Source organism: Macrobrachium rosenbergii, chromosome 56 (genome assembly GCF_040412425.1).
Source record: "Macrobrachium rosenbergii isolate ZJJX-2024 chromosome 56, ASM4041242v1, whole genome shotgun sequence".
Classification (NCBI taxonomy): Eukaryota; Metazoa; Arthropoda; class Malacostraca; order Decapoda; family Palaemonidae; genus Macrobrachium; species Macrobrachium rosenbergii.
This window is the reverse complement of record NC_089796.1, coordinates 16,125,064-16,151,801: the sequence shown is the minus strand read 5'-3', so window position 1 is coordinate 16,151,801 and position 26,738 is coordinate 16,125,064. Positions and strand designations below refer to the sequence as shown.

Below are 26,738 nucleotides of genomic sequence, written 5' to 3'. Positions count from 1 at the left end.
TAGAGGAGAAAGTATAGGAAGACCAAAAATGCAGTGGAGAAAGTGAAAGCAGTAAGAAGATGAAGAGAAGGTTAATGAAGAAAGAGAAGGATGAGAAGAGTGTTTATAAAAAGAACAGTAAAGAAGAAGTAAATGAAGAAATAAAGTAAAAGAATAAAGAGGGAAAAGTAAGAGAATAATGAATAAGGACAAGAAATAAATGTTTAAGGGAATATAACTGATGAAAAGAGTAAAGAGGAGAGAAAAAAAATGAGAAAAGATGAAGTAAATGAAGAGAGGAACTAGGTGGAAAAGAAATACATGATGAATTTTATCTTGTTTTTAAAGAATTTACCTGACGTTAAATGCTTCCATCAATTGAGAGAGCTGTATGCAGATGCATGTATTTTTCCTAGTTCTTTAAAATAAAAAAGTAACAATGAAAAATATATACAGTTGACGTCTGAACAAAGTTCTTACCACAAAAGCTGAAACATAAATGTTAAATCAAAAACACTAGCACCCAGTGTTACTACCTTACAAAAACCAGAATTTACTTTTGATGTTCCACAAAGGCTCAACAAAAAAAAAAAATTACAATCATCAATGGGAGAACACAATTTTATTTCACCACAAAAAAAAAGCAGAGCACCATTCCCGTGAATCTCAGAAACAAAAACATAATTTTGTTAAGTCACAAAACCAAGAACACAATTTTGTTACGTCAGAGAAGCAAGAACTCAATCGCTATGCGTCAGAAATGCCAAAAAATACCGCAAATCTCGTTACACGACGCAAGCCAAAACACGATTTTATGACACCACCAACCCAGTGCACGATTTCGTTATATCACAAAAATCAGACAACAAATCCGTCACTCCACACACGACAAAACAAGATTTCGTTACGTCACGAACGCCAGAGCACGAATACGTAACATAACTTAGAGCCAAAAAACGATTTCGTTACATCCCCCATCGTCAGAACACGGTGTCCTTACATCACAAGAGCCACAAGACGATTTCCTAACACCACGAACGCCGCTGGTGTGATTCCTCCACCTCCGCCAGGCAAACCACTTAACATAAAGAGCCTCATTTTACCAAAGCCTTGCTTCCAAAGAGGGGATAAAATTGTACATCCTGACACAGGCAAGATTACACAGGATTCTTAGGCAATGAGGAAGCGCCTTTAAATTAGCGAGGATGTAGGATGTATTAGATTTACCGGCACAGAAACCGGTAGGGCATGGAATGAAGGATTATCATACAGGGGCAGAGGATAATTTTGTGCATGCATACATTACATTACACACACACACACACACACACACACACACACACATATATATATATATATATATATATATATATATATATATATATATATATATATATATATATATATATATATATATATATACAGTATATATATACATACACACACACACACACACACACACACATATATATATATATATTTTACTTTATCATATTTTATTTGTACATATATATCTTCTTGCTGTATTTGTATATTTTATTTGTATTTTTAGCCTTGAGGATGAGACAAGGATCTCAGATAATAATAAACAAGGAAAACCATTTTGTTTTAGTGCCTTCTTGCTATATATATCTATATATATTAAGAAATGACAATAACTTTTGTTCTTCCACTTCTGTCTGCAGTAAAATAAAAGGTGTTTTCACTACCCGCGCAACTGAGATATTTTGGTCATTCATAAGCTGAATGATGAAAGCAGTGTTTAATATGTGACCAAGGTCGATGGCAGTGGGGAACCTATCTTTATCCAGGTCAAACAAGATGGAAAATAGATGAAGAAGGAAGTAAAGTGAAGGGAACTTTCTGTTAAGTGATGGTAGAGGGAAGGAACATTATGAGAACCTTGATAAAAACCATGAGGGTTTTCAAAGATATATTCTTTGAGATGTTCACCTGTTAACAAATATCCTTCACAACTTATCAAGAAGGTTGGGGTGCAAAATAAGAGCTGGGGAAAACAGAGACAAGATGAGAATTCTATAGCTGGGAAGTAACTGGAAAGAAACGGTCCTTGAAGCGTCCAATATCATTCAAAGTAAAATTACAAACAAAGACTCGCACAATGATGCATAAAAATAATGTATTGTTCAGCACCTTGCATGCAGTTGTAATTGTGTTTACTTTCATTATATACATCAGTGTCAATATCATGTCCTTGTGAGTTGAAATAATAATAAATAAAAATTTAGACTTTTTAATATTTTAATAATATTCTTAACGTTTTTAAATGTGTCACTATTAATCTAATCGTTAATAAAATACAAAATCCACATTTATGTAAATTACTGTATTTACAAATAAAATAAATTCCAGGAGCTTTCGAGAGCCTGCTCAGTTCCCTTCTTCAGCTAGAAATGACCTGGAATTTATTTTATTTGTAAACTACAATAATTTATAAATAATTTTATTTTTATAAACATATTCACGGGATTGTGAAGAAGATTTGCAATCTAATCGTTAATGTCACGTATTATTTGAAATACAAGAATTCGTTTAAAATAAACTGAACCAGAATCTCAGCGACTTACCCACTACCTGAAGATATCCTGTCTGGCTGATCATGGGTTTGGTATTGACCTGACACATATAGTGACCTCGGTCTTCCTCCGTGACCCTGGTGACCTGAAGGGTCCATGTTTTGTGGGAGTCGTGGGTCACAGTGAAACGTGGCTGACGAGTGATCGTGGTTGTGGATGCTGACGATCATCTGGCGATCCAGGTGGATCCATGCTACCTGTTGAGGAGGAGGAGACTGTTAGTGTCCGTTTCCGACGAGAGAGAGAGAGAGAGAGAGAGAGAGAGAGAGAGAGAGAGAGATGATTATGCATACTTCTCAAATTCATTCAGATACTAAAATTCTTATACTTATTTTCTCTTATTCATCCGTTGGTTAGTCCACTCAATTATTTACTACTTCATTCTTTTGTATGATTATTTATCAAAGTACAAATACACAATACACATGCACACACACATATACATATATACATATACACACACACACACACATATATATATATATATATATATATATATATATATATATGTGTGTGTGTATATGTATATATATATATATATTTTTTTGCAGAGTTTTCTCTTTCACAATTTTGTTGTAAAAATCCTTTAGTAGCACTGACTTCTTTGATACTGATTTTTCCATATTTTCTCACTTCTACTTTGTCTCTCTTTAAAAATCTGGATAAAGACACAGTTGGAGTGTGGTTTCCATTTATTTCACTTGCTACGGTCCGTTTCGCCTGTATCGCAGGCTTTGTCAAGCAAGAACTAAGGCAAAATAACATCCTCCATTCTATTTATAGCTCCAAGACCGCGGTAGTTTGGGTTTGGGGGGGGGCGGGTTGCTATTACTTTTATTTACAATGCTCATTTTACTAGGAGTGTGGTTAATAATTTACATTATATTTACATATGTTGTATAGTGTAACTGCATTGCGCATTGGTTTGACATTCTACTTCTAGTTCTTATATTGCTAATTTCTGGTGGTGACCTTGACCTGTCTCCTGTTCCTGGGGGTGTGGAAGGGCAGGGCCCTATCTCCTTCCATCTGGACGTTTAGCGTAAGCTTGTTTGTTGTTACAGACACAGCTTCTGTTATTGTCATGTACCGATATGTATTGCATTTGTATTTTATTCTGGTGTTGTCTATCAGTTCTTATAACTCTGGTTTCTTGTCGAGTTTGTTAGTGTAGTGTTGAAAGATGGCTCCTGTGTTTCTACGCGCCATTAATCGCCGTCTAAGTGTAGTTGATGTCCTACCGATTCAGCTTTCACTGGAAGGTTTGCATCCATCCTCGGGCCAAATAAATTCACAAACCACATTGGTAGTCATCTCCTTCGACGTGGGTCCGCAGATGTTGTCTTTCATTACAAAGGATAACCAGTAGAGTTGAGCTTACAATTTATATATATGTATATATATATATATATAAATATATATATATATATATATATATATATATATATATATAGTATATATATATATATTATATACTACAATATATTACATACACAAACACACTATACATACATATCTATATATCTATCTATATATATGTATATATACACACACATACATATACACATATATACATGTATATGCATGTATGTATGTATGTGTGTATATATACACACACATATATATAATAATATATATAGCAGGTCTACTCACCTGCATTAGTGGCAATTCTAACAAACATTTCTCCTAATCTATAAACTTTTGTTAACTGTCGTATGCACGGATGGACATAATCCAGAAAGGGAAAACATTTTTGTATTACGTGACTTTTCATCTAAAATACCTAATTATAAAATGCTTTATTTTCCAGCATACGCACTTCTGTTATTTTCAAACAGACTTCCTTATAATTTTTGCATATTCTAATAAATTTTACTTTTATATGTATCATACTTGTTTTTAAAGGACGTTCTGAGGAACCATCCTTACAAGACTAAAGTCTTGATGTACTGAATTTTCACATTTGATATGAAAATTGATAATTTCTCATTGCTGGCATAATTCTCACTAAATTTGCTGTTGTTCTCGATTTTTTCAAACGCCAGTTAACACTAAAATAATTTCTCTATCATAAACATTTACAGAAATTACCTTAATAAGGAACTCTGCTCTTTGCCTACAATCAAAACGCCGCGCAAAAGAACACAATTTCAGTGGACCCCCAATTTTTTTTTTTGAAAAAAGGTACATCATGCATTTATCTCTTAATTAATGGGAGGGCATTAATATGCTGATATGATTTGTAGACATCAGACATATGATGAATGGATATGATATACACTGCGGTTGTTATCAATTACACATATTATTAGCTTGTAATTGACACTTTGCAGGTGTCATGCATCCAATTTAAATGCTAATAAATGACTGTAGACTCTGATGAAATGGTCCATCGAAGAGAAAGCGCGTTGTTTAGTTCGTTTTTTGCTTTTCTCTCGCATAATCTCTTCTCGTTTGTTTTATAACGGTATCTAAGTTTACTGTTCACCTTCACTATAAAGTTGTTGGAAGTGGGGTATAAATTAGATCATAAGTTAAAGTGAGCCAGAGAATATAGTGAACATCATGAACGCAGATTTCTCAAGACACACTAATATATATATATATATATATATATATATATATATATATATATATATATATATATATATATATATATATATATACTGTATATAAAAATGCAATTGTAATAACCACAGCGTCTTCTTAACTTCTCGATTTCTTCACAATTTTTCGATACGCTTTTCACTACAAAGCGTAGGATTCAAATGGTAGAATATGAAGAGATTCTGACGTCCGTATCAGAATTTGTCACCTCGCTCTGATACTTCGGATGCAGCTTCGGTTCTTGCTAGGGACGTCATAATTTCTTCATATTCTTCCATTTGGATCTTAGGCTTTGTAATGATAAGCGTATACGAAAAAAGTTTGCAGAAATTGGCTATTACAGTTACATACATATCTGGTAAAAAGTGATCAGTAGATTATATATATAAATAAATAAATAAATATATATATATATATATATATATATATATATATATATATATATATATATATATATATATATATATATATATATATATATATGATATATATATATATGAGGAACAGGGTTGAGGGTGTTCAGTAATATATATTTTGGATAGTAAACAACCAAGTCATAATTACAATATGCCAAATAAGTAAATTAATAAGTTAAAAAAAAGAATAGCCAACTAGATGACGATAAACATTATTTACTTTTTATCGAAGCGTATCCCAACTGGATAGCAAGCGATCTAACAGATATCAGTGAATTTGGACACAGTGACATACTGCTGAGAATGGTAAGGAGAAATCAAACAGTAGCAAGTCTTTAAATAAACAAAATCTCTGATGACAGAGAGAGAGAGAGAGAGGAGGGGGTGTCTGTCGTTGAGGGGGGCGAGAATGAATAATGTTGACAGCCGAGGAAATGAAAACTGAGATAACTGACTTTTCCTATTGAAAATCAACATTTTTAATTAAGGGCTTTCGGTTCCTGAAGATGAGGAACTATTTCACGTCCTGATCAAAATCTATTCAAAGAAGGGTCTGTAAAGTAAATGAAAGAAAAAAATTATGAGAATAAATGTAAAATTACGGCAACTGTAAGTAGATATGAATTCATGTAGTAGTAAGTCCTTGAAGAAATAAGTTGATTCGTATTACACATGAACGCATAATACTCGAATAAAACAAAATAGTTACAGAAAATGAATTACTGTTGTCTTGATGGGTCTCACTGACACCCACTATCACTGCTATCACACTAATAATGCCTGCCTGAAATTCGCGTCAAACTACTCCTTTTCTTTTCGCCACGTCCTTTCAATATCGAAGAAGTTCCCCGTAACCTCTCCCCATTTCCCTTCCGTGAAACCCAACATGCTTCTTCTCTATTTACACGTTACGAGTCTATAACATAACACATTTAAGGGAAATTAAAGGTGTGTATTTTAAGAAGTCGCTACGGTAACGTAAGAGAGGGTCAAGACGGCAAAGCCCGATCTAGGGACCTTACGTACCGCCCTAAAACTCGAACCAAGTATTTTCACTCAGCATACTTATATAAGGCTTACACACACTTATATACACTTATACAGAGGCCATCTGAGTGACGATGGTCCAGGAAGCGATAGCAAGCCTAATTTGGGAGTCTATTTCCTTTCTTCTACCTTTGTTACAGACAAGTAATACATGGGCATATACTCCACGTTTTGCTATATGGAGTGAAACCTTTGTAAACATGACGCTTCGTCAAACACTTGAATGACTTCATTCTGTAATACACCTTAAGCCGCATGCCCTGTCATAAATTGTGCCTGTTGCAATTAATGAAAATATTTTGAAAACAATGTTTCATTCACCTTCTGACTTTTAGTTTATATTTTTAGTGCACCCTAAGAATTTTTTCTGAAAAATTACGAAGACATTATATATATATATATATATATATATATATATATATATATATATATATATATATTATATATATATATATATATATATATATATATATATATATATATATATATATATATATATATATATATATATATATAGAGAGAGAGAGAGAGAGAGAGAGAGAGAGAGAGAGAGAGAGAGAGAGAGACTTCAATATTAGCCTACGCAATAATCAGAATTACTTTGAAAATCGAACAAAAAAATTACACCCCCTTCTGGTACCTTAACAACAAGGAACTACCAAATGTAGCAACAACTTCCATCCTCCTCCAGATCCCTCTAGCTTCCATTACTCATGGCTGCTACTGCTGCTGCTGCTGCCAACAGCCATCTATCTGGCCGTATCTGCCACTTCCAATGCAAGCGGCCGCAGAGAGGCGGCGACTTCAAAAATCGTCCCCCTTTCCATCGTCCCATTTGCCAGTGTTTGGATAAGGGTGCTGTCAGCCGTTCAAGCCCAGGAGTGGAGAAAGGCAACAATATTTTGACTCTTTGCACTCCAAACAACATTTCGACACGTGGTCTTTCATGCAGAGGCGCAAGAATCCTTCGAGGGATGTCAGGCGTCGGTGTAGTTGAGTGAAATCATGTGAATATTTTCAGAAGACGTAGAAGATAAGTGCGTAATTATGTGCATATTTTGATAAAATGTATAAAAATAAAAAAGGAAAAGATCATGCTGTAGCATTTATTGTCAAAAAGGAGCATCTTCTTCATTCCTCTATGAATTCGTTGAGTAAATCCTGTATACTAGTTACTTCGCAAAAGCTATTTAATTACCAGCGTGTTAAAATACATTCAAGACATTTATGTCTACCAGTCTACTGCTCTGCTTTTCGCAAATTAGCTTCCTCCTTCTGGTTATATATATATAATATATATATATATATATATATATATATATATATATATATATATATATATATATATATATATATATGTGTGTGTAAACAGGAAATAGACAGACAGATAACAAACAGAGAGAGAGAGAGACAGAGAGATAGACAAACAGAGAGAGATAAAAATCCACCTTACCATATCTTCCTCTTCCTCAAAATAAATGCAATATTTCAAAGCAAATAACAGCTGCATTACTCCTCTCGTCATGTCCTTCGAAAGACAGAACATTAGCCTTGAAAATAAACCCTGACACTTTCGATTAATTAATTGCCCATTTACTATGTATTTTAGTTGGAACTGTACTTTGACGACAACGAATGTTTGTGAATAAAATTAAAACGTAGGCTCCGATAAACTGGGAGATGGAGTCGGGAAGAGCATCCGTTCGTAAAACATTTGCAGGAATCAATCATGAAATGAGCAGTTCGATGAGTGTTAAAGACAAATGGAAAAGGGTCATTAAAAACTGCGACCCCGATTACGGATTAAGCTGACAAGGGGGAAAAAGCAGAAGTGGACTTTTGAATTATCATTTTACGAGGAATCAAATCCCCTTTTTCTTTTCTTCTCTGCAGAGGATCAAATAAATTTCATAATAGTTATCTGGGTTCTCTTTTCAGGGACTCCCGCTGTATAAATAAGTATCAACTATATGAACTTAACATGAAATACGCCAATGTATACTCTGAATAACGTTTTGGTTCCATACCCTGCCCTCCTCTTCCTCTCTCTATCTGTACTATCTGTATATATACATACATATATATATATATATACATATATATATACAGAGGATATATATATATACAAACATACATATTCATAAGCATATAGGCGTGCATACATACATACATATATACACAGCAAGAGCAATCATCAAACGAGTAATTAAATACACTTAGCCGTGAATGAAGGGCCAAATGGAAATTGCTTCCTATTATCCTGCCTGAGGAGACTTAGGAAGACTAAGCCATTAGCCAATGCATATGGTTCCTTAACGCCCACTTGGGAACTTCGCCTTATTCACATTTAAACTCATATTGTTTAATTTCCTGTCTCACTGTTCAAATTTCATGCTGGAATTGATAGATTTTGATATTCATACTGCTAAGATTTCATTTTCACACTAATCAATTTCCTACCCTTACTGTTCCATTTTCATGACAGAGACTTCATATTAGACGAGCATACTCCTCTAATGAAGGTCTTTCAGATGACACCTAAGTTAGTGGCGCTGTGACCTGGACGGGACCTTCACACGAAAAGGAGCTGCCATCGGGATCGTTTGCGTTTTGCAAACACATCTTGTCCGCAGAGATTTATCCGAGTTCCGTATCTCGGCTGTATTCTTAATCATTTCATTAGCAGGAATGTTCCCAGAGAAAAGGTGGCCAGAGGTCGGTAGGGGGCATGCACCTCTTAAGTGGTACTCTCAAAAAGCTTGTTTAAATCAACTTGAAATTAACAGTTAGTGCGAGAGAGCATTAGCATTAACATATAATTACGATAATTTAACATCATTACACGTCTGAGTTAATGTTAAATTAATAATTTATGAGAGAGAGAGAGAGAGAGAGAAGATTCTCATATGTATTATACCTAACATCATTACTTCTGTGAATTAACATTAGATTAAATGTAAGCGAGAACGAGATTATTGCTGTGTACTTTGCGCTTAAAAAACTGTTTGCAACTGAGTACGGAAATATTACCTCGATAAAAAAAAACAGCACCACCCAGGGTCATCTTGAATGTACCTTACCGCAAAGCATCCAAGACGTGCAATTAAAACCCATTCATGAATCCGCATTAAAGTAAATTTTTCAAGAAGTGGCAAAAATTTACATAATCCAACTCATAATCTTCATTTATTGTATAGTTCATTTAAAGCCAGGCATATAAGAATTAAAATACCGAATAAATATCATGTTCATACTGAATATAACAGTAATATGGTAAAGTCCGGGTGCGTTCAAACGACCTGCAGATAATTATTGAAGACCATTGCCTAAATATTTATAAATCGTAAAAACTTTGACAGAATTTTTAAAGTGAAAATAGATAGTTATTTTCATCCGATATCTGAGTCGAGTTTGTTGAATATTTCCCTTCTCTTTCACTTACCTAAGCAAACTAAAATAATATCCAAGATGCTCGGTTTAGACTGAAAATTAACCGTAGTTGTAGATGAATCTCATTTCATTTAATGAAACTGTATGTGAATGAAATTTATATTGAATATTTATTTTAACTTTTTTTATGAGCGTGAAAATATAAACTATGAAGATTGGAAAAGACAAGAAAAACCGATTTTTTTTCTTTAGCACAAAACTTATCTCATTCTGGAGGATGTGGAGTGTAACAAACATATTGCAAGTCTCTCTCTCTCTCTCTCTCTCTCTCTCTCTCTCTCTCTCTCTCTCTCTGTGGTGAGTGCAAACATCATATCTGCCTCGACAATCGTGTCAATTTCATTTTCATAAGCCTCTGCTGCAAATACTCCCATCTTAGCCAAGTAATAATGCCAGCATTTTAAGGCTCCTATCCTTAATTACGCTCACCTTTTTCCCAGACTCGGGATTCTCATCATCCCTGGAACCTCTGGGTCGCTCCTCCCATTTGCAATGCTCCAGCCTAACCCCCTTACATAACCCCCACCCCTTTCCTCAATCCCCCTCTCACTATTTTCCTTCCTCTTCTCCCGACACTGACGGTATCAATGATATCACGCTCTCTACCAACCCGTGGGACACTCCCCGATTCCGTCCCTTCCCCTCTCATTCTCTTCCCTTTCTTCTCCTCCTTGCCTTGTATCTCGGTCCTTCTCCTCCTCCTCCTCCTCATCCCCAGCGGGTCTTTCTGCTCCTCCGCCCCTTCGCTAATCTAGGCACGGGAATTAATTATAATAATTCTCCCGCCATCGCTTCCTTTTATTAATTAGTGGACCAGGAACTCAAACGGAGCGACTAATCTTGTTAGCGCTGCGATGCTTATCGTCTCGCTGATGAATGTTTAAGGTTCGGGCAAAAGGGAGATCTCGGTCAGATTGGTCGAGGATCTTGCTGGGGAAATTCTCCTCTTTCCTCACTTCCCTAATTCCAATTATTTCCGTTTCTTTTTTACACCCGATCCCCAACCCCCACCAACAAAAAAGAAAAAATTGAGAGAAAGAGATGACAGACGCTGAGACACAAAAGTCTTCTTGGAAGGACAAAACGCTTTGTCGTTGGATGTAATGTTTCCATTTTCTATCATTTTCGTGAAGCAGAAACAACCGCCTCAATAATTTCAATTTTTCCTTAATTGTCTTTACTGTGGGCGTCAACAACAGATACACTGCAAACTCAAAAAAAACAGTATATATATATATATATATATATATATATATATATATATATATATATATATATATATATATATATATATATATATATATATATATATATATATATATATATATTTTCCTTCTTTTTAATTCCCATTAATGCATATAAAACTGTTTTCACCAACTACGTGTATAAAATCTCATGACAAACACGCATACGTAGAAAAATTGTGAAGTTAAATACCCAGACCATTGCAAGAGACGGCTGTCATCACCGCCAAGGGCCAGAAATGAAGTCAATAAAGAGAAAATGTTTCGAGAAAGAGTTACTTTTTTCTCACCCATGCAAGCCTAAAACTCTTCAACCACAGGTAACTTGGGAATATCTCGCCCACTTACTCTCCCTGCAGAGAAAAGAAACAGATGACAGACGGTCTAAATAAATGCAAAGCTACAGCAGGGTAATTGAGAATCCCTCCAACTAAACTACGGCGATCGCAATGCCATAACTCTCTACAGGTGTCAAAATGGATAAAAACCCAAGGTACCATCTTCTAATAGTAAGCTGAAGATTCAATGAGACAATAATTTTGCCACCCAAATTACTGACAGTAAATCCACATTTGACAGCACTGTCACAGCCAATGGGAAATCACTTCTTTACAAAAGCCACTGCTGAAGGTGCCAGCATTCAATGATTATACTGTCTTTTATCAATAGAAATAAATTCCTCATAATGCCAAATCACTCAAAATCAACTAAGATAAGAACGGATATAGTTCACAAAGGTGTTGAATTTATGCCGCTGGACAAAATCAAGAACATACTGATATCATATGAAATAGCTAGACGATAAAACAAGTAAAATTTCACGATGGTTTGCTCTCTGAACTCCCTTAAAAACGTTACATGTATCCAGCAGAGAGAGAGAGAGAGAGAGAGAGAGAGAGGGTTCAACTACATTTACACCTCACTAGCCTATCTTTCACCCAGTCAGAATTTGTGCCTTGGATATATCCTAAATTTCTACTAGAAAGTTTAAATACGCTTTTTCACATTATCTACACTTCAGGCCTGCTGAACGACATAACTAAAATTATAATAACTAAAGCGAGATGCTTTATCGAAGTAATGGAACATCTTAATCACTTCTTACAATATCAGTTGGACTTTCCCGATCTTCTGGAGTTTGTGCTATTTCTGTCGCCGTTGAGATCAGAAGCCAGGAAAGCATATTGAAAACAGAAAATACAAACCACATATTAAGTAGATCTGATGCACATAGTTTCAACAACATATATATATATATATATATATATATATATATATATATATATATATATAAAACACTTTATATATATATAATATATATACAGTATATATATATATATATATATATATATATATATATATATATATATATATATATATATATATATATATAATGTATATATATGTGTGTGTCTGAATCACGAAAATATGGAACGTGATGAATATGTTAATAATACAAAATCCACGAAGGAAGAAGGAAACACTGGGGTGCTGCAGGCCTTTCACTGTCTGTCGTCCTTTGCTTAGGACGACAGACAGCAGTAAAGCTTGCTCCAATGTTTCCTATCTTTATATATTTATATATATATATATATATATATATATATATATATATATATATATATATATATATATATATATATATATATATATATATATATATATACATATATATATATATATATATATATATATATATATATATATATATATGTATATATACACATATATATATATATATATATATATACTATATATATATATATATATATATATATAAATACATACATATGTGCGTGCACCTACAGACATACATACACATTTTATTATAGCCTGCTAGTTCCTTTCCCGATATAAATTTCAGTCCGATATTAAAAGTCCGTTTCTTTTTATTCGCCGATTCATTATTATTTCTTTTGAAGAGCCTGGCTTTTCACTTCCGTCCGTGGCTAAAACTAATTAAGTTGGTGTAAAAGTAATACTTTTTTCCGTTCATGGTAAAAATATATAACAATTTTCCCTGGTACGAATAATCATGAAAAATGTACAAAGTCAAACGAATAGAAATCATTTTATGAATTTTTCGCTCTTATTTTTTTCGTGTTAAATTGTTCATGATAGGGTTCAATTTTTATCATAAAACACTATCATAACCAACTCTGTATCATTTCTTTTTCTGCTGCGATACTCTAAAGGGAGCAGCCTGGAAATTAACCACGACTGGGTTTGCGTGACTCAGTCAATAGCTCTCCTTGCGCAATCTTCTCCAGTTTATTTATTTATATTATTATTATTATTATTATTATTATTATTATTATTATTATTATTATTATTAATCAGATGTACAGAAAGTCAGATATTGACGTGGAACAAACTCAAAAGTCCCCTATATTGCTAAGCAAGTTTTTTTATGGAAATTCGTATGTAAAAAAATTAAATCTTGGAAAAAACTTCAGTATAATACAAATGGCCCAAGGTAAATTAAGAAAAAATATTCAGAATTACCGTAAGTTTTTAGTCTTCAAGCATCATCAGTGTACTGACATGTACCACATGCCTAACGGTTAAATTTATTTGCAATTACAAAGCTTTTCTAACAAGCAAGCATAAACAATCTAAACACAGCCTCTATGTTTCTGGACGAATTAAGACGCAGTTTCAACACCACTAATGCCTGTTACCTTCCGTCTGGGAACAACTGGCATCTAATTCATGTCATGACTAGAAGGCGTGGTCTATATCTCTGCTTAAAACAAAAACGGTTATAGCGCCGTGCCTGGGCCAAGATGGATGGCAGTCTCTTTAAATTTATTCATTGACTTTCATTATGCTGGGAGTAAGAAATGAAGTCTTTTGAAAGTGAGAATGACCTGTATTATAGGTAGGTGGGCTTTAGTAAGTGAGCGTCTCCTGATGATTGACGCTTTGGCCATTAATCTCCCAACTAAATGATATACTTTCTCTACCTTGTCAGTCAAAAATCATAAAATGCCAACCTAATAAAATAAAAAAAATCAGCAACAATAGTACTACTAATGAAATCATAAAAACAGGATATAAATATCGGAAATAATAGTACTACTAATAAAATCATAAAAACAGGATACAAATATCGGAAATAAAAGCTTACAAAAAAAAAGCAGTAATGTTCCATCATAATCAATGAGTGTTTGTCCAAGTAATTTGATAAAACTGGTTTGACAAGATATTTGTGCAAGACGATTCGATCTCACAACTCAAGTTTATGCTAGTTGTCGCAGAGTAAAGATCTCCCAGAATTCAGGATATGTCAATTCTGGTGAGTAGGGGAGATTTTAATTCTCTACCACTAAGTGCCGTAGCCGCTATTCTGGTTAAGAATATCAGGAAACGTTCTCTCGCTAAGTGATCTAAAAAGTAACTTATGAAAAGAAAAAGAGTTTCTCTTATGCAGTTGCTACTGAATTTGGTCCTAAAACAGAGATTGGTTCAAAGATTTGAGAGGGGATAATGAAGCATCTCTAAACATTCTTAGCATTATGAAGCCACTGATTAATGAGGCAATCCCGCCCTATGAGCTACTCTCTGCAACACTGAGGTTTCTTGGTACAGGAATTAGTTATGAAGATCTAAAGTTTCCAACAGATGTATCATCACAGACTCTAAACAAGGTAATTTCTGAAGCCTGCATGCAACTGTTCAACTGTTCAAGCACTATAAAAGGAGTGATGAAGGAATGCTAAATAAAATCATATCATACTAACTTTATTCCACTAGTAAAAGGTTAAAGAAAAAAAAACCAATCGTATTCTTAAAAATTTTACCTGAAGTAGGCTAATAAAAAGAAAATAACATACAGACGTTAAAATATTGTACTGCCATAATCCCTTGTTGTGAAATAAAGAGTCATTCTTAATAACACTTGTCAGGTGTGAATATCTGGTTTCCAGCCGTCTGTATGTTCGTATGTACTGTACGGTTAGGATTTACAACCGCTTTTCATTTCTCTGTAGATATATATATATATATATATATATATATATATATATATATATATATATATATATATATATATACACATATATATACATATACTGTATGTATATTCTTTGACAAAACAGGTCAGGATTTACAAACCCCTTTCAATTTTCCCTGTAGATGTTTTATATATGAATAGCATATGTGAATATTTCCGCAAATCAGCCTCTTAATATAAAATTTTTAAATATGGAACTAAACCTTAATCCCAGATCTGAAGAAAATTTAAATAAGAAGGAAAACAGAATGATGTTAACAACACAACCAAACCTCGAATTATCCAACGAACTTAGATAAAAGTGAACTCCACGCTGATAGCTTAACTCGCTCTGAGACTGACAAATTTTTCGAGCAGAGGGGAGAGACCATTGTTCACTCTTTCCGAATTCGTCGCCCTTCATTTTCTTAAGCACTGCTTAATTCTGGACACTTTTTCAAGAGTGATAGACCTGGGTATTTTGGAGCAATTATAAAATCTTGTACTGGATAAAAAAGAAAAAGGTTAATGTTGCTACCAGCAATTGACAGCAGTATTCACAGTGCCTTAATTTGAATACGAGAGGAAAATACGCAATACTTCATTATCCGATCTGATCAGATACATCAGCTTTAAACATCATAAAAATTCAAAGTCAATAAAACTTTAAAAACAATAACAAAACAAAAATCCTCATTAAAACTGTGATATTTGTTCTGTAACCAATATATGAAACAAAATAATTCAACACTGTCAACAAACCCAATATAAACGTTTCTATAAGGTGGTCCACGGTATCTTGGTTGGTTCTTCTTATTTCTTTGGTAAGAAATGGTAATTTTTGATCAGGGGAAATTCTAATTGATCAAATACAAATCAAATACACATATGTACGATCTATCTACCTTATATATACATATATATATAAATACACACACACATATATATATATATATAATATACACATATATATACGTATATATATATATATATACATATATTATTATTATGCATGTGTGTGAAAGAATGGACATTGCATATATATACTATTATGCAGTGTTCCAGTCTTTTTTCTCTGGTGGTCCCACAAATATTTGGGAGGTTAGTTATCTAGCAACCGTCATGGTAGTTTCCAAAAATATTTTCATCAATCGCATGTCCTCTTACTGAAACGATTATGAAAATGTAACAACATTTGGTAAGCGTCGCATTAACTCAATCGTGACGTTGGCCTTTCAGTGTTCCCTCGTCTTAGATCTTTTGTAAAACACAACGTGGCAGCTGCTGCTTCACATGCTTCACAGTAAAGCAAGAACGCTGTTTATCGACAAGGCTTTTGAATATATTACAGATGTGTTGTTATGCAACTCGGCTCAAATGCGGAACTTCACTGGACATAACGTATTTTGGGGTCTATTTCGACGAAAGTTTCCCATTAATATACATAATGTTAATAAAAGTGCGGAAATACGAAGAGATTAGAAAATAAACAGAACGTTCGGTTTACTCATCTAATAGAGTTGACGTCATGGCATTCCTATGCAATAATATAGGAACATGGCAACTGTCACGCCAGGTGAACGGCTCCATCGAGCATCGCGGTGTGCGCCTAATTTGATCGCCTTGAGAGGGTCGATTGGTTGTCGCTGTCAATTTATAATTCAACGACAATGATACTGAAGCCTCTGACGGACACTCATTGGCATGATGTGTGGAGACCAATAGCTGCCAAGAACGATTCGATTTCCCTTCAGGAGGAATCAATTCTTCAACAGCAAGATAAATCTGGATTGCTAGAGAATTGGGCTTATTTACCGGAACAGATATGGAATCTTTTCCGCCCACCAAACGGTTTGCAACTGCATGTTGCTTCCAAGGGCGGAGCTACAGTCTTTGATTAAACAGACTTCAACAAAGCAGCAGAGGCCTACGGGTTGTGCGCCTTACCCAGGAGTAACATGGAGGTAGCTGAAGTAAGTAACCTCATTCTGTCCTTCAGCCGAGGCTTTGTGAACAGGATACAGTTAATGCTCCTTTCCAGGGCATAACGGTCATAAAATCAACAAAACACCTGTTCAAAATAACTGTTCTAGCTCAACGACAAGGAAAAATGAATTTTAAAGTAGTCAGAGGACATGAAAATGAAAATAAAATGGCTGTTGCAATAAAGCTGCCTAAACATTTTTCCATGACCGTGAAAATAAGTCAGTCCGCAGTGACACGATTCTAATAGACATGAAGACGAATTTTCCCAGGACAGTTGAGACCCATAACACACGTGAGAGCTTTCAGCGTTGAGTGCCACAAGGAAAAGTCATTAAACACGAAAAGTCTTTTGGTAACAGCCAACACAAGACTTGGTCACAAGAAACTACGACAAAGTCACCCATTTGACCACAGTAACCTTATTCTTAATATATCTTACCGTGAGGAGACCTGTCCTCAGGCATTTCTGATCACCGTTTGAAGGTCCCGGAATAGACAACGTGCCCAAACACACACAAGGAAAGCATGTAGTTCAAGAGTTCCTTGCGGCATCTGTATTTGCATAATTCATTCGTTTCCTCGAAATTATCTAGTTCCGGAACTTAACATCACTCTCTACTTACCGGTACTATGAAACTTGTTATAATGAAAGCTTTGTCGCACGCGGGTATATATTTGATCACTAAATTCTTTTTAACATTTTATAAAATAAAATAAAGATATTTTAACTAGGAACTAAGTGGGAATATTGCCTTTTCAAAATTTACATCCGTTTCAGTCATTAAACAAATAACTAAAATGATTAAGCGGTACTTATGGTTTACACACAAACAACAATTAATTAAACCCTTTAACACCCATCGGTGACCTCCAATGTGAGCCTGAATAATTTCTTAACTTCTTAAGCATCCACTTCAGTACTAAATCATTCTCATATATCATTATTAATATAAATAAGACGTTCGGCATATAACGTCAGTGATTAAGAATGATGGCGTATATCAGCTGCAATAGCGTTGAGCTACTAGGGAAACCTTCAATCACTTTTTCTGAGATCCACTGTCGCTTACATCAGGCTTCCAAGGTCTATGGCAATTTCCTAAGCCCAAACTCTTAGGCTCCCCCAGTTCTTCGTTGGGAGAGCGGGTTCCGTTCTCAGCTACCACTCTGTTGGTCGCGAGTTCGAATCTCCGACCGACCAATGAAGAATAAGAGGAATTTATTTCTGGTGATAGAAATTCATTTCTCGCTATAATGTGGTTCGGATTCCACAATAAGCTGTAGGTCCCGTTGCTAGGTAACCAGTTGGTTCTTAGCCACGTAAAATAAGTTTAATCCTTCGGGCCAGCCCTAGGAGAGCTGTTAATCAGCTCAGTGGTCTGGTTAAACTAAGATATACTTTTTTTCCTTAGGCTCCCCATACACAAAGTGACCATTGGCTTAGATTTTTCGATTTAGTTCAGATGAGATTGAAGTCGAAATCAACCACACACCATGTCAGTGATCTGCTCCGACCATCTAACGGTCTTATTCTCAACGAATATTTCATTCAGTGCAGTCATGGCATCTCGTAGACAAAATAGACAAACAAAAGAGAATAAGGAGGAAGTAGTTAAAAGAATGGCAAATGAAAAGAAATGAGCTACCTCATGATGGACAGCTCAGTGAAGTTAAACTACAGGTAGGTGCTGACTCACCCTTCCCCTTTAACTTTTTTTGTATAATTATGAAGGAGTTATTCTTCTTTCATTTGTCACTAAAATCTTTGGATTTCACACTCCAAAGACACTAGTGTTCTTTGTATAATTCAATAAAATCATTCCAAAATTCTTTATTACTTGAGGTTATGTTCTACATAGCCTGTAGCCTGCCAGATGCGTGCTCGGTTCAAGAGTTGCTAAGATACTGAAGATAACAGCTAGATAACTTCACATATCAAAATCTGGAGATATTAAAAGCAAATCGGGAGTGTGAACCTGGCGCTTCCAGGTTCCTGCTAAATAGTCTGATCACCAGGTCCAGCCCATTTTTGGCAGTGCAATGACCCCATACATACTCAGAGTAACTATAATTACAACGATCATCGGTATCGCAAGTAACTCTGAGTGTGAATGGGGTCATTACCCTGCCAAAAGTGGGCGGAGCCTGGTGATCAGAAAACTTTTGATGGAACATAGCAACGCACTCCAGATTTACTTTCGATATTTCCATATTGCGATGTGTGGGGGTTTATCTAATACCTTCAAGTAGCTTGTCAACTCTACAAAAAACACATCTTGGAGGCTACAAACTAAATAGAACATGAAGACCTCAAATGAAAAAAAAGTTTGGAGTGATTTTCCTGAATTATATCGAGAAAACCCATGTCTTCGGAAAAGGAAATATAAAAATCACAGTGAAAAATGAAAGAGGAATAACACCTACACAATTCTACAACTGGAAAAGTTAAAGGAGAAGGATGAGTCAGCAACTAGAGATTCAGTTGTAAAAAAAAAGATGTTCCCTTGTCCGCAATGGATAAAATCTTCGTTGAGACTGAAATAGGAGCAGATCATTGAAAAGGTTTGGTTGACTTCGATTTCAGTCTTGTCTCAATCAAATCAAAATCAAAGTCAATGGCTGCTGTGTGTGGGGGGGGGGCCCCTAAGGATGAAATTTTTAGCCTCTGGCCGACAATGCTACGGGAACTCATGTACCCTAGGCATTTGAATTTGATTCGAGGCTACCAATCGGCATACTAACCAGGCCCAGTGTTAGTTAATTTTAACCGATCAGAGGACCGGCGATGTAGCAAAACGTGTCACAGGGTTTCCCGGTCATATCCAACAACAAAAATAGCTTTAGCGTTATTCACAATTGTAGGGTTTTCGCATGCGGAAACCCACCTCGACTGAAGTTTTTCCCATCATGGGAATGTCATGCGGAGACCAAACAATGCATCTGGCATTTCGCCTCCTTCGTATTCCTCTGCCTGAGTCTGTTTTACACGACGGACGTTAAAACCGCCAACCCGCAACACTGAAGATTCCTGTCTGCGTTCTAGGATATTCCCTACCAAACGCTCACTTTTCAAAGGAAAACAAATCGGCTTTCGACTCTATCGAGACTTCACCAAAATAAAGACTGTTGGCGCAACAAGTTTTCTTTTCTCCAACGATTCGTTCTGAAGTTTCCTGGGAACCAACATCAAAAAACGCATCTTTTCTCTGAGCCATCTTTCCCTAAGTTTTCATCCCAAGAGGAGTTTAACCTCACCTCCGGGCTATTAATATTACGATCTTTTATTATTTCCTAAAGTTAACGTCACAGGTATTTCTGCTTTTTCAGTACAATGTTAATATGAGATTTCAAGTTTTCTTAGCGTATCTTTTCGATGAACTAGCATTTTTTCAGTTAAAGTCGAAATATATTTAATAAACTATATAATCTTGTAATAACAATACGGATATGCTAACGTTCAAGGCAATGCTTAGCCTCTGAATTTTCATATATTTTTGTCTCCTTTCCATAAAAATGTCCTAGTAAAGGAACTCTGTGGTCTAGTTAAATTACCAATCCAGATGAAACGCAATTTGTGTCCATACGCTTAGTTTTTGTGTTACTTGAATCTACTGACGATGAATTCGGCGTTTAACTTTAAAATCTAAAATAATCAAGTAAAAAATGAGCCAAAGTTTCTTCGGCGCAATCGAGTTTTCTGTACAGCGTATAATGCTGTATGAAACTCTCAGCCGCGGCCTATGAAACTCTCAACGGCGGCCCATGAAAATTTCAGCCACGGTCCGGTGGTGGCCTGTGTTCTTGGCACCTATAGCCGTGCCAGACGCACGGTCATGGCTAACCTTAACCTTAAATCAAATAAAAACTACTGATGCTAGAGGGCTGCAATTGGTATGTTTGATGATTGGAGGGTGGATGATCAACATACCAATTTGCAGCCCTCTAGCCTCAGTAGTTTTTAAGATCTGAGGACGGACGGACAGACAAATAGCCATCTCAATAGTTTTCTATTACAGAAAACTAAAACTGCAAAGGACCTAATTGCATGGTCACCATATGAAGTGAAGCGCCTATATGTGGTGCCTGCGGTGACCTCGCAAGTCACGACTAGCTTCATAGGTGATCCAATGAGTTAACAAAACATGAATGATTGGAGAGGGATTCTAAGCCCCTCTACCACCCATAGAATCGACAAGAGGGAGACAGAACGAGAGGATACCGTCTTCCGTTACATACATATAAAATCTTTTCTTAAGAGCTAAGTCTCCTGTACTATTTAGAGTTTTTCAGCTTACGGTTTTGATATAAATACCGTCCTTTGTATCGTCGAGATTCCTTCTACAGGTACCAAACCAAAATAAAAAGTATTGTAAGGATGGAAAGTGTAAAATAAGTTCGGTATCATGATTTGACAGATAGTACAATGTCTAAGTAAGAATGCAAAAAAAAAAAAAACCAAACAACAACGAAGGAAAACTAAATCCAAAAGACTTACCTTATGCAACCCTAAGTTGTCGACAGCACAAGTGAGCGAGGCATCCCTACCCACGGCGACAGTGACATTGGGCACCGGCTCCAAAAACATGGGTTCGATCTCTGTAGGGAGGAGAGAAGAAAAAATGCAATTTTATCGAGTGCTGTGGAACAGAAGAGAGAGAGAGAGAGAGAGAGAGAGAGAGAGAGAGAGAGAGAGAGAGAGAGAGAGAGAGAGAGAGAGGATGAGTATGGTTGCCATTTTACTGAAAAATGAAATGAATTCCATTCTTGATCTGTTAAAAGAGATGGGGACGTCCAACTGTTATTAGAGGTAAACAAAGATTCGGAGGATTTTTAAAAAGCCGGAGAGAGAGCCACTCACAGAGAGAGGGGTTGGCTTGCCACACTGAATGAATCTATAAAGGGGATGTCGCTGGTTTCCTGGGCTTTGTTGACAAAAGCAAATGTCACGAGTAAATAAATAAATAAATTAGTAAATAAATAAATAAATAAATAAATAAATAAATAAATAAATAAATAAATAAATAAATAAATAAATAAATAAATAAATAAATACGGAAAGAAAGAAAGAAAAAAATAATAATTCAAATCCAATTCATGTTTTCATTTTTTTATCTACAGAGATTTTTATGTATGTTGATAGATCAAACTACTATGGATTTCACTCTCTTCACCACCAACAACAATATTAAATATACAAATAATGATAACCATAATAAAGATTAAAAGTAAGTAGTAACAGCAGGAAATGTAGCGAGGAATTAAGTACAGATAAAAAAATATTTTTGAAAAACAGTTTCGATGTAAAAGTCCACGTGAACATTATGCTGAATCGTGTAAATTTATGTTTACACAGAATCACGCAAACTCTTAAACCTCTCTAAAACATTACAGCGCTTAAGGGGCGTGGGTCAGTCCAATACATATATCTATCTTTTAAATAAGGCCACATTCTATTCTTCTATCAAGAAATATCGGTCTGTCGCTGTTTCGGAGTTGTTAACACGCGCGCGCGCACACACACACACACACACACATATATATATATATATATATATATATATATACACATATATATACATATATTTAATATAACAGGAACATCATATAACCTGGAAAGCCGGCAACAGCTCCTACTCAGAATGGTCCAAAGTATTTCTACATAGATGTTGGTGATGCATGATTTAAAATCACAGACATTACGTACAACAAATTAAGCAATAGAAGTACAAACTTCTTTTTGAAAGGACCTTGTTCACAGCTTCGTGATGGTACGCAACGTCTTGAGTTGCAGGCCTTACCGTCTTGTCCCTCTCTCATATTATGAGTGCCTTCGACAGCATGGACAAACTAAGAAAATAATGGAAAGGATGGATTGAGCCAGCAGTTCAACAAGAAATTTTACTGAACTGCAAAATGTCAACCAATGATAACGACAACACGGAGCTTTCAAGAAAGAGAACGATTAGATTATATTACACGCTTCCATTGCTAAAGTTCATAGGAAACATCTACATCAACATCCTGAACAGATATATAATCATCACTTTCCTGAATCACCTAAAAGAAAAGAAATAAACTCAACCCACGTGGATAAATCTGACAACCTAAAAATTAATAAATTTTACCAGCAAGTAAGGTAATGATAATGTTACATATTCACCTTTATGGATCATCTACAAGAAGTATGATATAAAACTAAAGGAAAATATGCATAGCTTTATGATATACGGAAGGAAGTAATTTTCGAAAATCGATGAACCAAGTATCAATAGGAGTCAAGAAAATGCATTTCTAAAAAAATCGTAACTATGTAACTGGAATACCGTGGTGAATTATCAATTTTTGGGACCATGTCAACAAGATAAGGATATGCACTTCAAAGGTGAAAAGAATTACGTACCGCTACAGTATAAGTACATCATTTTCGTAAACTGAGGGACATAATATCAGCAAAAGCTAAAAGGAAATCCCAGCATAACAAACATAAAGCCCCGTGTTGAATTATAAGTTTTTGAAGATCATTAAGTGGAAAAATGCGTCCCTCTGTCATATACGGAAATAAGTTTTGAGACTTGATGAGCATAGTACCTGTAAAAACCAAGAAAAACTATGCATACTTTACGATTAGTTCAGAGAAATCTGCGCCAAGCTACTTTACTACAGAGAAGAGAGAGAGGCCCTCCCTCATTTGCATTTTTTGATAATTAGCCACGATTTACAGCTCTAATACATTATGGATTCATCATGGCGGGGTAGGGGAGTCTCGGGGGCGTACAGACAAAGGGAAGGATACCAAAAAAACAGGCCAAAAGAAAGTAGCACGAAAAGGGAGGGACAAGAGGAACGACATGAAATACATTAGGCATGATAAAAGACGCGAGTTAAAAAGAACGAAATGAATACGAGTCCGGGAAGAAATCAGGAGTCTGAAAGGTATGGATTTCAGATATTGATGCGAGCGAGTGATGGAAGCTCATGAAATTGATGATGAAGGAGAGGTGCGAAAAATGATGATGGACATGGCAATGCATACTTTAAAAGGGTATGGGTGATGTCCACGCATCACACGTTCCATCTGCTTCTCTTTCACCTTCTTAAGATATTCCATATTCCACTTCACCTTATTTCCACATTTTACAAGTCGAATATTCAGCTGAATTTTACTTTTTTTTATTTTACCCTTCATCACACTACTTTTTGATTATCTGTTCTTTTTCCTCTTCATTATCTTTTTCGTTCTCATCGAATTTCTGAGTACTTCCAAACATCATTCGGATGCGAGTCTTGCTCTTGGGTCCTGACCTCCGCCCAACTCATGAAACACCATTCTTACCTAACCTGTCCTAACCTAACCATGGATCATCAATAATATTTAACATTTTTTCTGGCTTTACTTCTTCTACCGAGATGTCGCTTTCTTTACAATCGCAATCCTTCGTCAGTATTTTTCCTCAACTTATGAGAGGCGATGAAGTAAGAAATTAAAATTCTGCCTTTCCTTTTTATGAAATTATAGATCCATCTGTTTGGTGCATTATCTCTATTTGTCCTTGATTTTTATTTTTCGGAAAAGAATATTCTATTCCGTGATAGCTTACTTTGAGAAAAATAACAATGCACAATTTAAAATAATAAAAAATAACAATCACAGTGACGATGACAGATGATGATGATGACGGCTCCGCCAGCAAAATTATTTATTGCATTAGCTCATCTGCTACACTATTTTCTATACATGAAGGTGTCCATGCCCTATGAAACGAAGACAAAACAACTGCTATATAAATCAAGTCCTACGGAAAATGCATCATACGACAACCTATGAAAGTGAAACATAGAATCAATGCAATGATGCAACCACCAACTTAATTAAAAGAAGGTCTGCTCCCCAGAACGGCAACAACAGTGATAATAACAATTAATACGTCGGCATGGTCACTTTATCCAATGTGAAGAAAAACTACAGATTATCACTGAAAATAGCAATTCAGCCTACAATGCAGTGACGCAAGCTGCAATGGATTTCAGCGCCATCAGAGAACCACGTGAATGAGAAGAGAGAAAAAAAAAAAGTTTACAAATTTGAAAAAATTACTTTTCAAAAATATCCTACTCACCATCCAGTGGCAAAATTCCTTGGAGCCTTCTCCAGCAGCCAAACACAAACTCAAAACCTCATAATTTTCCTAACCTCACTTATTTTGGCTGAGCAACAACCCCTTCACCCACCCCATCTCACCCCCCTCTCTCCCCCCACACAAAACACACACACGCAAACACACATACAATGTCGCCGCATCCTTTTTTCTCTGACGGAAAGACCTGATTATTATATCCCGCGTCGCCCGACCATCCCTAATCTTATGTTGCTGCCTGAGTATATCCTTTCCCTTATCAAATATTCATACCCCAGCTTGGCCCCAACTTGCCTTCTCCCTACCTGCTCCACTCTCCTCACTCCTAAGGAAGGATTTTTATTTACCGCTAAAGCGGGTAAATTGTGGTTTTTTCTCCCCCTCAATATTCTTTGGCATTAAAGTTCGTCAGTGAGTGCGTGTGTATGTGTGTGCATGTGTGTGTTTATGAACGATCATTAATAATTACTAAGGAGGAGATGTCTAAAAATTACTTTAAGAATTACAGAAAAAGCTGAGAATTCTCCATTCTTACCTCTAATATTCGGATAAATTTTCTTTTTGATATTTCAAATTCGAATTCTTAGGGTATGGTCATTTTGAATATCGCTAAATTTAACTTGTTTCTTTTTTATATAAAACTGTAGTGGTTCCTGTAAAAAAAATTGGCTCACACCAGATGTATTTCGCACGGGCTTTAGCGATTCTGAAACAATACTTTAATATTTCCGTAACAGAGTTTATCAGGCCATCATTTTCATTGTATTGTAGCATTGCATAGGCAATCTATAACTTAAATTAGTCGAAAGTCTTCAAATATATATATATATATATATATATATATATATATATATATATATATATATATATATATATATATATATATATATATATATATATATATATATATATATATATATATATATATATATATATATATATATATATATATATATGTGTGTGTGTGTGTGTGCAACCTGCTCGGAACACACCTCACTAGTAAAATACTCCTTTACAAGTACGGATAAGTAATTAGATCCAAAATAATGAGAAAAACTTCAATTACTGCAACTATCAGTTACCTTTTCCAATCAGTTCCTTGATATTCATAGCAAGGCCGCCTTTAAAAAGGTATAAAAGGAGAGGGCAATTTTTCTCCACGCTCTCCCATCCCTGTTCCAATTACATACGAATATAATCCTGGCCGAACCTAATGGGGGAGGGAGTTATACATCAATATATAAAGGTGCATCCATCATCGTTTGTAAAGTTTGCGGGCTGAG

General features: G+C 35.3%; 1 pseudogene; it reads right to left on the bottom strand.

Annotated features, from left to right (window-relative positions):
* The window catches only part of LOC136836575 (lachesin-like), a 394,713-nt pseudogene that overhangs the window by 76,163 nt on the left and 291,812 nt on the right, over positions 1–26,738 (bottom strand).